This window comes from Capsicum annuum, chromosome 10, assembly GCF_002878395.1.
Source record: "Capsicum annuum cultivar UCD-10X-F1 chromosome 10, UCD10Xv1.1, whole genome shotgun sequence".
Taxonomy (NCBI): domain Eukaryota; kingdom Viridiplantae; phylum Streptophyta; class Magnoliopsida; order Solanales; family Solanaceae; genus Capsicum; species Capsicum annuum.
In genome coordinates, this window is record NC_061120.1 from 50,546,511 (window position 1) to 50,563,571 (window position 17,061).

Below are 17,061 nucleotides of genomic sequence, written 5' to 3' on the forward strand. Positions count from 1 at the left end.
ACCTAGTCTAAAATCAATATTCTAGAGCTGTTTGTGCAATACTTTCAACCAACCATCGCACGGATCAAAAGATATACACATAAGTTCAAAATAAGGCTCTCGAAGCCATCAAAAATCATAATATCACATAAATGATACCAAATACATCAAAAATCATATCAATCACTACCACACTCCAAAATACCATAATACAACTATGTAAAGGGCTAAAATACTTAAATCACATAAAATCATAAATTTTACATATTTCATCAAATTTTTAGATCGTTACAATATGACCCGTTTCCCAATGAGCATGGTATATGGTCTTGTCAAGCACAAAATCAAGTATGTGGGGGATGATAAAGATTCAAGGGAGGGGGCAAAAATATAGATAAAATCTAGATCAACTATTGTGGTATGTCGGTTTGTTTTGGCATGAAAGAGTTTGTCATACTGACAGGCTTGAGATGCGATCGTCCAAAAGAATCTCTTATCAAGGAAACACCCTGCAAAAATCCAAGGTAAGTAGGACAGCCAAACAACCACTATCAAATAAAGGGAAAGCATTGTTCAAGCAACCACTCACCAAAACCAACAAACATAAGGAAAAAAATAGATGGGTTGTTCGACATTGTTGGACGTAGCTACAAAGCCACGACATTGATACAAGATCTCAAGGATAAAATCATACCAAAGAAGTACAAGGAACGATTGTGCTTAGTTTGGTTTGTCCATTTCGTTATATTGGCAAGAGACGTCAACAAAGTCATAGAAGATTATTTGTTGGAGCTTGCTGAGGATTTTGAGAAATTCAACAATTATCCCTGGGGATATGACAGCTATAACTAAATGGTAAAATAGTTAATGACAAAGCTATCCCCAGAGGGGATCACATTATACGATTTTTCTTGGGCTTTCATGGTAAATTTAATCACTATTTATTTACTTATCCATTAATTTATATTAAATAATTATTGTGAGATTTTTTTGCTTGCTTCCTATTTACATTTTTTAGGCTTGGGCATTTGAAGCCATTCCTCCCCTCCGAAAGCAGGTCAAGGATTACCCGAATTAGGTTTCTTATCCAAGAATCCTTAGGTGGTTGGCCGTAAAGAGTAACATGAGAATTAAAGAAGTTGATCCCTTTAACCCTTCTGATGATGTAGTAAGTCTTATTTCAAGTAAAATAATTTGACTTAAAGAAACATATTAAAATAGATATGTCTTCTGTTGTGATAGATAGGTAATATATTGCAATAGATTACCCATCTGTCGCAACTGGTGCAATAGATGGGTAATCTGGTGCGACAAACGATTCATATTTCATATTATATTACACATCTATTGCTTTAGTTTTCTGAACCTGACTCAACAGATTACCTATCTACTGTAAACTATACAATAAATGAGTAATCTAATACAACATATATTCAATCTATCATGACAGAAAGATCAGTTGTTACGACAGATAGATTATCTGTTACATAAGTTATCTGTGTTAACTTGTAACCCAACTGACTGCGAATTATGATTTAAATGTATCTGTCTTTTTTATAAGTTGTTTATCCATGGATCGTGTCTATTGAGTAAGAGTTGGGGATGACTTCTTTTATTACTCTAGGTCTTGTTGATACAATAACAGACCCAACAGTGGAGTTAATAAAAAAGAAATTGGTTGGATCAGTAGCCATAAGAAGAGTAGTTAATCAATGTCAACCTAATATTGAGGCTCTTTAAGACCAACCTGCTGTAATAAATCCAGGTGCTACTTCTGGGGGTGGTGCTAGTGGAGTTATTGGTGTTGGTGCCAACCATACTGATGTTGATGCTAGTCTTAATGATGAGCATGTTGATGCTTAAGAAAAAATAAATATGTTTGAAAACACCCCTTCACAGGTCCCTCTTACCCATACACAAGTCTCTCTCACCCTTAAACCGGTCCCTCCCACCTTTACAGTGGTCTCTCTCACCCTTTTCCATCTTTATGTTGTTATTGCAAATATAAAGAGTGTAAGGACAAGTAGGATAAACTCTTTGAAAAAGTAGAGGCTATCACTAAAGATGTCGAGGAATTGAAATCCAAGAGGGGTGTCATATCATCAAAGAAGGTGAGGGAGTCATACACTCCTACACTGGCGGTTAGGAGGAAGAAAAGAGTAATTAGCCAAATTCTCCCTAATCAAAAATCAAAAAAATTACAACTCTTTCCTCTCCAAAAGTTGTTAAAGTTTAGGGGCCATTGAAGAAAGTGGACATATACGTGGCACTTGGGGCCAAAGAGAAAAGGGATCTGGGAAGGAACATGAATGCTAAGCAACGCGCATGAGATTAAAACATGCATACCTTTTCAACCCAAGACTTCAAGAATATGACAAATATGCGTAAGTGGTACGTGGATAAGGTAAGTTTACTTTTCCTAACCTATCCTTCTAATCTACTCCATGAAGAAGAAGATACGCAATAGATGTGTCATCTATTGCAACAACGGGGTATTCTGTTGCAACTGGTAATGGTTCTGTTGTAATAGATTACCTATCTGTTACATAAGTTGCATTAGCTGAGTAATTTGTTAACAAATTCAAAGAACCCTCTACAATAGATGGACCATTTATTGTATCTTTCCACTATGTTTTTCTTCTTTACAGTTACTAACCTATTTAAAAATTGTCTTCTTATATCACAGTATATTGATGAAATTCTCTGCCTCATAGGGGGCAGGCAATTAGCATACCCGGATACTTATGATATTGTTGATAAGATAATGGACCTCAACTTCTACAATAATTTTAAGGATAGGTACAATGATCTCATTATGCTAGTGTTAACTCCCGGTGGCTCGAGATTTGATTTGTTGGTTTTTGGGTTCCAATAAAATGAAAATATGATTAAATATTTTAGAGTGAAGAGGCCATATCTACACGATAAGAGTTGGACCAAGGCAAAGAGAAATATTACAGTCATGAATGTGGATGTCAAATATTTTCTGTCTATTGAGATAATACTCGAGGAAGGAAAGATTAAGATTTATGACTACAACTTACCTGTCTTCGAGGAGGCCATTTTTTTACCCACACGCTGTCACGCCCCAATTCCTATTAAGGCGGACTGGCACCCGTTGCCGGTAAGGCTCGGGAGAACCAACCTGTAGCGATACATTACCTATGAACATTATAAGTTACTTTCATACTAAACATGCCCTCAAAAGATAAATAGGACTAGCAAGCCAAAAGATATTATATGACTAGGCCGTTGGAGCCACAATGTCTACGGTACGATACATGACCATACTATACTTTACGTAGTCTACAAAGCCTCTAGACAAGAAACGTTATCTTATAAGGGTCGGGACAGGCCCCGCCTCATGATAAGATACTATACAATGCAAAAAGATATGATAGGACTCAAAGGCCCGAAGCAACCTGGAGCTCAGTGACTGCGGTTGATATCCTGTACTCTTACTAGGGAGGTGTATTAGCTTCTGTACCTGCAGCATGGAATGCAGGTCCCCCAAGAGGGACGTCAGTACGAAATAATGTACTGAATATGTAAGGCAACATGTACTATATATGAGATAAAAACTCAAATGAAACCATGTACTGCTGTGGGGTAAAAGACCACCTTTATGAATATTGTGGAGTCATGTATCTTATAACAATTATGTTACTTTACTCTTATTACTTGAATAATCTGTGTACAGCATGTAATACAAATGACCAGCTGATCAGTGGTAATTCTATATCAGGATCGACCCATGCTAGGCTTTCCTTTCACCCCTGGGATACCCCCTGTAATACTGGGATTGACCCATGCTAGGTGATTCTTTCACCCCTGGGATACCACCCAACAGAAGCAACTGTATACATATATCTTCTTATTACTTTTGAGATGAATCTTTGGTGGTCGTAACATTTGAGCTATAAGACTATAAGCATGACAAATGACAAGTATGTGTCCATGTAACATCATATCATAATGAAAAGAGTGGGTTGTACAATTAGTGAAACATGTAGGACATAAACAACGTATGAACTTTATTTAGCTAAAAAGAAGACTCATATGTCACGGTACCCGATGTATGTATGCAGCAGTGACAATGCTCGAATCTGGACACACAAGTACATGTTAAAGAGTGGAGTGGTTATGTCAAAGTTTATAAAGATCTCTATGTGCCAATGAAGACTTTGGATTCCATGCCAAATAATAAGAGATCGAATAGCCTTACATACCTCGACATATCAACTTGTTTTTACGTCGAAATGACTTCTTTTCTTCCAACTATTTATCTACAATATCATGTTTTAAAGCTAGTATTAGCAGCTAATCAATGCATCTGGACAGCCCAATCTCACAAGACACAACACTTTGGCAACAAACGTATAACCATAAACTCAATGGTGTTATTCCGACTTTCTCAATTCTAACTGTATTCAACCAGCATAGATTATCATATACATGATGTATACAGCCTATATTAGTTCTATAACATGCTGGCAACAGTCCATAACTACAACACATAACCATTTTACAAAACGCTCAACTAAGAAGCACAACATCTCGTCGTCTCCCTACATTTCGTCGTTAACAATTCATACTTGTCCCAACTTTGAACCAGATGCTCCCAACATATATATACATCAAATAAACCTTAACATAGTCACAAAATAGCTCAAAACGTAGGGGAAACGTGAAACAACATCCCCCTCAACCAAACAGTCCAATACCAGTTTGGAAGCACATAAGATCATATAAGGATACTTGTTTCCAAAGAACTAGCAAAACAATCCAGCAACCTTGGCAACCATATACACACTATAACATGTTAATAACCTCAACTTTACATCATATTAAAGTGAAAAATCAGGGTAAAAATCGTTCCAAAGCCAAGAAAACCAAACAACAACTTTCAGGACACAAGCTGTCCAGAAATTCCTGCACAGTGAACCAGCCAACTTATCTTGTTTTCCATGGAAAATTCATATCAAGTATATGGTTATTTTTACATACCTTAACTCCCAAGGTGTAGGTCTAATTCAAGAACTCAAAAAGTAGCCTTTGGTTGCCTTCCAAGATGAAGAAATACCAAGAGAAACTTAGAGAGAAATTCTGAAATTTTTTGGTCTTTTCTTTGGTTAACCTAGAGCTCGGTTTTGGTCCCTTTTTAAGGAGACTTTAGACCGACTTTCTCCTAATATTTGTAGCTGATTAACTCAAGTTGGTCAATGACTAATTTTCCCCTTTCACTTGGGCCTTTTGGATCTCTAAATCAATGGGCTTTAGTGGCCCATTTCCTTACTCTTTCTTGCACTTTGTTTGGGCCCAATTTTGTTAGTAGTGAATGAATGTAGTTGGGCCTATTATATAAAAATCTTGGGCTGAACATCTTGGCCCGATATAATGTTAAACCATTGTCTTTAATAGCCTCCCTAACTTGGGCTTCGTTTGTCACAAGACTTGGAAAGTTTCGGCGTTAAGCCTTGTCTTCGTTCCCCTTTCTTTTTACTAACGTCTAGACTTCAAGTGAGTTCACTTATGAATGAATTCTTCTCCCTCATGTATATATAATTTTTTTAAGCTAAGCACGCAGGTGACTCACCTGCTAGCTTCCTAAGCTCCATAAGCATGTTTCTTCCGTTTAAGGCCACAGTCTCTAAATAGACTTCCATATAGTGCCCCAATCTAACACTTGAACACTTGACAAATTTTGGTAGTAATTAAATCAAGTCGTATGTCATTTTATGTGAACATTACTAGTACATGTAAAATGTGGGGTGTTACACACGCAGTCACTGTTGGAGTTGTTCCCTAACTTATTGAGGCAGAGTAAATTGATGGACCATTTGCCAGTGGAAGTGTTGATGAAGCAAACATGGGATTTTAAAGGTTGAAATAAGGACATGGACCTTCCAAAAAATAAAATCGATGTCGCGTGTGGGTCGTATGCGCTTGCACACATTGAATGTTTGCTGGCCGACATAGAAATGGTTGAGCCAACGACCTTACTATGCGATAACATTATCGCAAACATGTAAGAGGACTGGTTTTATGGGGTACTAACTGGACTCTTGGAGCTTGTGTATAAAGAATAAAATGTTGAAACACAAACACTATAATAATTTTTTATTTCAAGTCAATTCACTTTACATGTACTGGCAATTTTTTATGTTGAATGAAAGTTGAACTTTTTATAATGCAATAGATTCTCTATCTATTGTAAAAGATAATCTATCTGTCCTGACAGATTGTTTATCTGTTACAATAGGTTGGTTATTTGTTATATTATGCAGATGTTTCTAAGTCTATTTGTTGCAATAGATATACAATATGTTGCAACATATACTCTATCTGTTGCAACTGATTGGTAATCTATTGGAACAAATAAAAACAATTAGAAAGACTTGTTTGATAATTTCCAACAGATGACCTACATGTTGTAACATATGTCTAAATTTGTTTGATAATTTCCAATATATATTTTGTCTATTGCAATAGATGCATTATTTATTGCGATATTTGAATATAGTATTCCATTTCAATTAATAAGTTCAAACCTAATGATTAAATTAAATTCATAGACAACATAAAATTAATTAAAGACTTCAAAAATTACATGAAATAACTCAACGAATAAATGAAATATAAAAAAATTATTATGGGTATAGATGATCTACTCAACAAATAAATCAACAATTTAACCTTTGGTGCCAACAATTCCTAAGGAGAGTTTATTACTTTGACAGACTCAAGCTATAAATATTTACTCAATATGGACAAGCTGTTTTTCATTCGGTGCTATGAAATTTAGCTTTGGTCATCGTGGATCTTTAATGTCGCTTACGTACAGTTTTTGAGCTTTCACTTCTCTTTATTTCCATAAAAGAGTATCATATCTTTTACAAAGTAATCCGGCATCAAGTCCATCATCTGGTACTTGTAATCCATCACTCAAATACTCGGCGTAAGCGACAACAAAAAGACTACAATTCCTGTGTTTGTACGAATCAAATAATCCATATCTTGCAATTAATGTAAGTATTGTGAAATTTATGAAATAAAACTAAATCATGATACTTATAGGCTACCAATGGCTAGTTGAGAAATTCCTTCAACATATTCTAGATCAAATGGATTACCTATTTTATCTCAGTATGCTTCAATCATCGACTAATTAGTACAAATATTTTGGTCCAAAAAGCCACTTATATCAAATAAGTAGGCAATATTTTGGATAGCTTTTATATCTCAAATATGGCTCGGAACATCTGCTTCCCAACATTGAGTTATAAACTCGAATGTGCCTCTCTTTTAGAATGACAAAATCCAACACCTAATGGAATTCATCACCATAATTAATTAGGATGTACACTTCACTGACCAAATGTCAAGGCAAGCCAGCTGGAATGCTAAAATCTTTGATGATGTTGATTAAACATCTCTCATTTTGGAAAACATCCGGTTGTTGTTGACATTACCTATTGTAGGAATTATTAATGTAAATAAGGTACAAATAATTATCTGTCGCGTATCTATATTTTTCTTGTGCTTATAACTTGGCCTTCTTTCAAAGGTAGTAAAAAATGACATTGATGTGCTGTATATATTATCAAACATTTTATATTATGTGACAGTAAAATTAATACACAGATGCAATTGAATACAGTACTAATTAATAGTAAGGCATTTAAACCTCATCATTCCAGCAAGTTTTGGGCTATGACATCAAATAGAACCAATCTTTTATTCGGGGATATGCAATAAAAAAGTCAAACATATCAATACCAAGACCTGATTCGTTCACTTTGAGTGTTCATCATTCTATTTTCTACATGGTTTATATGTGTTAATGTCATGTTTTTACGACAAGAGCTGTATAAATTAATAAATTTAAAGTTGATTTATATAACTGCCGGCATGATGCTTTAACAGCCCATCGACAATCCATTTTGAATAGTCGTTGATCAACTTTGTTAGTTTTTTAGAGCCTCGTCCAAGATGTTGAACCCTTCAAATGGGCAATTCTTTCATTCTCCCAAACTGACAGGCTCCACTTTTTCTTGTTCTTTAGAAACAGTTGATGGATTATCACTGTGATATTATGTTGTTCGGTAGTAGCTTCTACTGCGATGTCCACTTGGAAAGCAAGAATTGTCAATATTAATCACATAGATACAATATATTATCTATTTATTACAATAGATGGATCATCTATTGGGACAAATTCAAATAGGAGGAAGAGTTGTGCGATAATTTCTAATAGATGAACCATCTGGTGCAAAATATGACTCATTTGTTGGTATAAATTAAAATAGTATGAAGACCTATTTGATTTGCTGAAATAGATGAACATATATTGCAACAGATAACTCATCTGATGTAATAGGCAAGACAACTATTGCAATAGATAACGCATCTGATGCAACAGGTTATACAATTATTGCAACAGATGTATATATCTATTTGATAATTTTTAGCAGATGTGTTATCTATTGAAATAGATATGTGTATACTTGTTTGTTGGAACAGATGATATACATTCACCTTCTTTGACTCATATTGCTCTACTGTGGACCTTGTACATTGATCAAAGGTGCAAAACAAAAGTAGAAGAATTGGAATTTTGCTTTTTTTCGATGCTTGATAATGCTTTGAAAATTTCTTTCCTTCTCCTCTTATCCACCTTAATCTCTAGTGAAGTGTATGAATAAGAAATTCTCTTTGATAGAATGACACCTATCTTAGATGTTAATTCATTTACATAAGCAGTTACTGCATTAATAGCGTTAATCACTCCATCATATTTTGCCTTGCAGTCTTGATATTTTCATGCAAAACATTCGCTAGAAAAGGCAAAATCTGTGTAACCATTATGATCATAATCATAATAGTTTTGAAATATCCTAGGTTTTGACCCTTAGAAAATGTCCTGGAAATTTGTTCTCCAAATCCAATACGACTCATAGGTACGAGCATATGCTGGGGTACGAGTGGTATCGTCTTGTCCTGTGATGACAAGTGTTAGTTGGTGGGATGGTTTTGGTCACGGGAATAGGTACGACTTAGAGAAGTGAGTCATAAGGGTTTGGTATGAGTCATAGCAGGGACTCGTATGGTGGCCAGTGTTTGAATCTCCAGGTATTTTATTCTGTCAAGGATATGGGTTATGGGTATAGATAGTAAGTTGTGGTTACGACTTGGTTGGATGAGTCGTATACTGGATAGTATTTGATCCAAGGGTTGAGGCTTAGATACGAGTGGTGGATACAGATCGTATAGGAGGATACGACTTGTATGGGTCAGTCGTATCTCTGTGACGGGTTTTAAGGGATTTAAGTGTGGGTATTCTAGACATTTACCTACTTACCCAAATTAGGACCCACGACTTTTAATACACTTAGGAGGTTATTTATCTATTATTCTATTTATTAACACTTAGAAATTATTCCAAAATACTTCATAATTCTCTCAAGAGCTTTTGGGGCAAGAAGGCTAGGGTTTCATCTTACAGATTCCTTTGAGGCTTGTCTTGGTGATTTTTTTCATCAATTCTTTGGTATAAGGCATGATTCTCTTCCCTTGTTGTAATTTCAACTAAAGGCATGGTTTATATGATTAATTTCATAGTTTTACTATTTCATGATTATGGTTTTCTATTATTATTTAGGGGTTTTTATATTGAATGCTTGGTTATTGTTTCCTATGGTTTTAATTATGCGTTTATATACATTAATGGTTGTTTTGTTCAATTGTATTAAATGGTAATGGTTTAATGGTCTTTGGAATTAGTTTTAGTTATATTATGCCTCTAAGGTGTTTGATAAAATGCTTATAAAGATATGTTCATTGCATTGACTTCTTCTAATGGAACTCTTACATATTTTAAATTGGATAAAAAATTTATACATGGTTTAAATGGTTTGAAAAGGCTAAAGGCTCAATGGTTATGCTTGTGGAGAACATGAAAGTCTCCCAAGTGGATTTAATATGGTAATTGGAAGGGCACCTAAAGTCCCTTAACCTAAATGGTTTGGCTATGAATATTACTTGCAAGTAAGGGGTGGTATGACGGTACCACTAATAATGGCCTTGGTTAATAAATAGAAAATGGATTGTTTGGACATGGTTTTAATTGGGCGTTAATGGTGGGGTGTGTAGCTAAGCCGTAGAAGGTGGTGATCCCGGGGGAACCAAAACCGAAAACTCATATTTATTGATATAAAGGTCTTGATGACCATGTGCGAGTGTCATATTTTATATTGGGGGATGTACAAGTCATCCCATGGGATATTCCCTAGTCGTACAGCTACACATACTGGGTCCCTTTCAGTAGGGGGAGCTGAACCCATATGGCCCGTGGATAGTTAGGACGACAAAGCTACACTGCCCAAGTAAAGGTTTTAAGTGCATGATAAACCCAGTCCCCTTTCCCGGCACTTATATATGTATGGTTGTATGCATTATGGATGGTTTTACTTGGTTTTATGACTGGCATTATTTTATCATTATCCTATGATTCATGGTAGTGGTCACTCATTAACCCCGTCTACTGGAGACTATATACCCATTCTATGCAGGAACCGGCCATTCTACTCCTCTTGTTTAGCACGCAAATTCGGTATTAGCATTTGGACTGAAGTGGTGAGCTTCCATCCTTTTGTAAGGAATCATTTCATGTTATGGATTTCTTTAGACATTTTTCTTTTATTTTGGATATTGGTTTGGCCATGGTTGGGGGCATGTCCCAACCAGATTTTTTTACTCTGTTGGGTAGAGGCTTTGTGGTACTTATGGGGGTTGGTATGGTCAGGATTAGTATTGGTATCGGCTTTAGCATTGGAATAAGCCGGTGGGCTAACTTCATTAACGATACTGTTAGTTGTTCCATTCTACTACATTTTGGGATTGATTTTCATATTATGTTTTAGTATTCTCTTTGATTATGGCCTATGGTTTGATTTGGTATGATTGGACAATTGGTGCGGTACGGTTGGACTCGGTTGGGTCGGTCACGGTCATGACCCTAATCCAGATTCTTAATGAGAATAATAATGTTATCTTGTTATATGTTCAAAATTCAACCCATCTAAGGCTGGACATAGGTGGTTGGGTTGGGCAACAGGGGCGGTCCCTGGTCCAAGTTGGACTTGGGATGCCCATTACAATAAGGCCCAGGGTCGGGTCATGTCAAGTTTGTTGTTTCAAAAATTATAAGAGGAGCATCATTAGCCCCAACAGCAGCACCACTACCACTACCATCATCAACAACAACAAGCCCACCCTCCAAAATTATTTTTCTTGTGAGAGTTGTTGCTCCAAACAATTTCTTTTTTATTCTATCAATGACCTTAGGGTCCAATAAAGTTTGCACAGATCGTAAAGTAAGAAAAATGGCATCTTCAACTCTCGATTGGTCAGAATAAGCAATGGATGCACAATCTAACATAAATAAGTACATATATTAGAATGATGATGAAGTCATTTTAAAAAATCATTAATTAAAACAAAAACTTAATTAGAAATAGACTTACTGCTTTCTTCGGGGGGTTGAAGAGATCAAGAAACTTTGCATTTTTATCAGTTTTGGCCAACAACCATCTCAGGATTCTTGGACAGGAAACTTCTTCCTGGTAGTTCACTTGTTGTCTCAAATAAGGAATGATTTCAAATACCCAAACCTATAAAATAACGCCAATAAATCAAAAGCATTATTGAATAAAAATATGAATCAAATCATAATAAAAGAAATATTTACCATGAAAGCCCATGGAAAGCCATATAAGTTGACTGTCTTTGGCGTTAACAGAGTCAACAAATATTTGACAGTCATTTTAAAGCTTTCATAACCCCAAGGATAGCTGTTAGATGCCTCAAGATCCTCGGAGAGATTTATTAAATCAAGTGGTATGTTGTTGTTAACGTCTCTCGCCCAAAGAATACTATGTACAAACCAAACCAAGCACAATGATTTATTAAATCAAGTGTTTTTTTGAAAGTCTTTTACCTTTCAACGCTTCAATTAAATTTTTATTTTTGAAGCTTGGACCAACAAGGGACACCAGGTCATCACGATCAGTCGACTTGCCTTTGCCTTTTTGGGGTATGCGGGGTGTTTTTGGGGTTAGAATAGGTATAACTTAAGAAGGAGAGAGAGGATAATATTTTAGTCCAGTAACTATGACAAACTCCTTCCAACCAAAACAAACAGGCATGTCATAGTAATTTATCCATACCTCATCCATCTTATCTTTGTTATCATACATAAACCTACGCTTGAGAAAATCATATACCATTTTCATTTGAAAACTAGCATTATTGTCCTCCGACAAATCAAAATATTGTCCAAAGCAGCTGTCCCTAAAATAAGCATCCAATTTTTGTTCTCAAAGTATTTTTCTAAAGGCATCAAAAGATTTTTTCATGGCTGACTTAACCATGAAATCACCAGTTAATTCTGTGTTACTATCGCACTGTATTCTCACAGGATAACTATCAATGTTGAAGGTTTTGACCAACTCTTTAGTGGAAGGGATATTAGAATTTGGATCACCTCTTTTGAAACATTCCTCCTCCTTGTGTTCATTATCTTCTACTCCTGATTGAGATAACGCTTGTAAAGCAAGCTCGTAGAGTGGTGGATGTAGCCTAGTTGCTTCACTTGTTCCTTTACTTGGACTTGATTCGGTTTCTTTTTTTTTTGAAGCCATATTATCTAAAATTAATAGGAACATAAAATAGATTATAATTGATTAAGGCATCATTAAAAAGAGATAACAGTAAATCTAACATGTACAACAGTTGGTTGGGAGGGAGTTGAGAAAAATTGTCAAGAGAGAGGGGAGAGGTGTGGGTTGATTTATATTTTTGAAAATATTATAAAGTTTTGAAAATCTTAATCAAGTACACAATTAACTAGATCAAGTTTCCTAATTATGTTTGACCCTTTAAGTTGGTCAATGTCACCAATCCTTCATTCAAAACTTAAATGACATTTTTCCTTCAATTTTCTCAAGTAACCTCGCTAATGGCCCGGTATACTTTAATTTTTATCTTAATTTTTCAATAGATATTAATGATCAAAATGTTATGGATACATTATCATTAAATGTTAAAACAAAAAACATGAATAGTAACGTAAATACAAGAGAAATAACAATAATATAGAGAGTATATTATAGATTAATGAAAACAACCTTAGCCCCTAAGGATAAAATAGTTAGTAATAAAGGAGTTACCATTCTTATGAAAGCTAACCATAATCATAACAATACCTTTGTCCCCAAAATAATAAATTGAAATGATGTATTAATAAAAGATAATTGGCATTTTGACTCCATAACGGAGCCAGAAATAGAAGAAGAAAAATCAAACATTAAACAAGTAGTACAATATCTAGATGGATCTATAGATTTAAAATTTTTAAGATCCTAATCTCTTAACCAAGTTTCTTCAAGTAGAAGAATGTCCTTTTCTAGACCTTCAGTCTCCAAGTCTGTAGAAGAAAAGAAAGTAACATTAGAAGCTATTGAAAGAAAATTAAAAGGAGTTGATTTCTCAAAAATAATTCCCTAAGTAGAATATGAATCTACAAATTTACAACAACAAAAACAACAAACCCACTGCATTCCCACACAATGGGGTCTGAGGAAGGTAAAATGTACGCAGTCCATACCACCACCTCTGGAGAGGTACAAAGGCTGTTTCCGATAAACCCCCGGCTAAGACAAAGAATAATAAAAAAATTCATATAAATCATGAAACAAGATGGAATAACAAAAATAAGATGCCCATACAGTAATACCCTATACTAACGAACCAATGGCAACCCCACCCACATACCCCCACCCCAAAGCTTTCTTAACTACTAACTACGACCCCTCATATGCACTAGCCTTCTATCCTAATTCGCGTCCTCCAAACCTTCCTATCTAGGGTCATGTCCTTAGTAAGCTGTAACTGCTCCATGTCACGTTTAATCACCTGTCTCCAATATTGCTTATGCCCACCCCTACCCTGCCTAAAACCATCCAAAGCAAGTCTCTCACACCTATGAACTGGGGAATCCGTGCCCCTCCTTATCAAATGCCCGAACCATCTCAACCGAACTTCCTGCATCTTGTTCTCCACCGAAGACACTTCAACCTTCTGTCGAATAGTTTCATTCCTAACTCTATCACTACTAGTAAGCCCACACATCTAATGCAACATCCACATTTCCACCACCTTCAATTTTTGGATATGGGAGTTCTTTACTGGCCAATACTCCGCTCCAACAGCATGGCCGAACGGATTACCACTCTATAGAATTTGCCTTTAAGTTTGGAGGGCACCATCTTATCAAACAACACTCCCGAGGTGAGCCTTCACTTCATCCAACCTGCCCCAATAAGGTGGGAGATATCCTCATCAATCTCTCCATTCTCTTAAATCATGGACCCGAGATACTTAAAATTGTCCTTCCTACAAACAACATGGGAATACAACTTAACTACCACCTCGTCCTCCTATCTCAAGTCATTAAACTTGCATTCTATATACTCTGTCTTGCTCCTACTCAACCTGAACCCTTTAGACTCAAGGGTTTGTCTCCAAACTTCTAATTTATCATTCACACTTCTCTGTGTCTCATCAATCAATACTACATCATCTGCAAAAAGCATACACCAAGGCACCTCTCCTTGAATACGTTCCGTCAACACATCCATCACCAATGTAAACAAAAATGGGCTAAGAGTCGATCCATGATGCAACCCTGTCAAGATTGGAAAATGCTTTGAATCTCTTCTTGCCATCCTCACCTGAGTCTTAGCTCCATCATACATATCCTTAATCGATCTGTATATGTCACCGGGACCTCACTCACCTCCAAAGAACATCCCTAGGGACTTTGTCGTAAGCCTTCTCCAAGTCGATAAACACCATGTGAAGATTCTTCTTTCTTTCCCTAGACTGCTCTACCAGTCTCCGCACCAAGTGAATTGCCTCCATCGTTGAGCGACCGGGCATAAAGCCAAATTGATTCTCCAAAATAGACACTATCCTCCTCAACCTCCGCTGGCCACTCTCTCTCAAATCTTTATAGTGTGACTCAACAACTTAATACCTCTATAGTTGTTGTAACTTTGGATATCACCCTTATTCTTATATAAAGAAATCATGGTACTCCACCTCCAAGCCTCAGGAATTTTTGTAGTCTTGAAAATATCGTTAAAAAATCTGGTCAACCACCTTAAACCAGCCCCGCCTGTAAACTTCCAAAAATCCACAGGAATCTCGTTTGGCCCTATCTTCATACCTCTTCACATCCTGCGAATAGCCTCGCTGACCTCCTCCACCTTAAAACGCCTATAATAGCTAAAATCACGACACTCCTCTGAGTGCTCCAACTCCCCTAACACAATGTCTCTTTCCCCCTCATCATTCAAGAGTCTATGAAAATACGACTGTCATTTTCTCTTAATATGAACGTCCTCCACCAGCACACTACCATCCTCCCCCTTAATGCGCTTCACTTGATCAAGGTCACGACCCTTCTTCTCCCTAGCCTTAGCAAACCTATACAACCTTTTTTTTCCGTCTCTCTCCTCTAACCCCGCATACAACTCTCAAATGCAGCCGTCTTAGCAGTTAAAAACTAAAAAATCAATAAGTCCTACTGCTAGTGAAATGCTAGAAGTAAGAGATTTCCTATGCATGATTAGGTAAGATGTAATATTTAAACTTGACTTTGAATATTTAAATAAATTATGGACTAGCCCAGAAAATTCTATTAAAAGAGAGTAGTATAAATAAAGATATTCATTAAAAGAAAGATATTCTTTTAGGGGAAAATGTTGTAATGATATGAAAAGATTAAGATGTAAAATTGAATTTTTTAAATGGTTTGAAATTATAGAAAAATTAGATGATCAAAAGGAATCATTAAATATGATTGTTAATAAATGGTATACTAGTATAAAGTAGTCGAATCAATAATTCCTCTGCTAGAAGAAATTATCCTACCAGTAGATGGTAGAGTTGTTACTGCCTCACTCTTTAAATTAGATATAGTAAACACTAAAGGTGATCTTAGAAATAAGGATATAAATAAGATACCCAAACAAAATAATTATACAAATCAATTATTACATGTAGTATCTAAACAGATTCTCGAAGCCAAGAATAAATCAACTTTTAAAGATAAACCAAGTTCTTCTTATCATGATAAAAAGTTAGAAACTCACCCAATATTTAAATACCCAAATTCTCAAAAGATAAATTTCCTAAATTTGAAGAAAATTTGAAATAATAGATGATATTTTAGGAAAATTAATGAAAGATTAAAATCTGAATTAAAAATCTCAAATGATAAGATTATAAGAACTTTATCGGTCAAAATTGAAAATGATTCCTCTTCAAAACAAAATCTTAATAGTGTTTATAGTAATAAATTAGCAAGACATTGTAAATGCACCAGTATACGTTGCACTTGCAATAATAATGTTATTACCAATAGTAACAAGGAGAAACAAGTCTTATTTGATATAATTGATCACTTAGAAGATCCAACCCTTAAGGAAAAATATCTAATAGCATTAAAAAATCAACAGTTTGATAAAAAAATAATTGAACTTTCTAACATGAAGGATATGTCAAATAATTTTAAAGAACAAAAATCAGAAACAACTCTACAAAACCTTCAAATAAAGTTAAAATACTTAAAAAGAAGATAAAAAATTAAGTAGAGATTTAGCAATAAGTCACTTGCTCATACTAACAATTTAACTTCTAATCAAAATTAGAATCATGTCAATTAAAGCTTGAAAAGACATCAAAAACAGAATGGAATAATAAATATATTAATTCTCCAGAAAATCAATCAAAAATTGACAAAATTACGAAAGAAAAAGCGCAAAGTTACCATATACCCATTACATTAGTTATTATAAATAAAAATTACACAATTCACAAAGTGGCATCATTAGATACAGGAGCCGATCAAAACAGCATTATTGAAGGAATGGTCCCCACTAAGTATCTTGAAGAAGGTACTACAAAATTATTCTCTGCAACAAGCGAAAGATTAAAAATAAATTATAATCTACACAA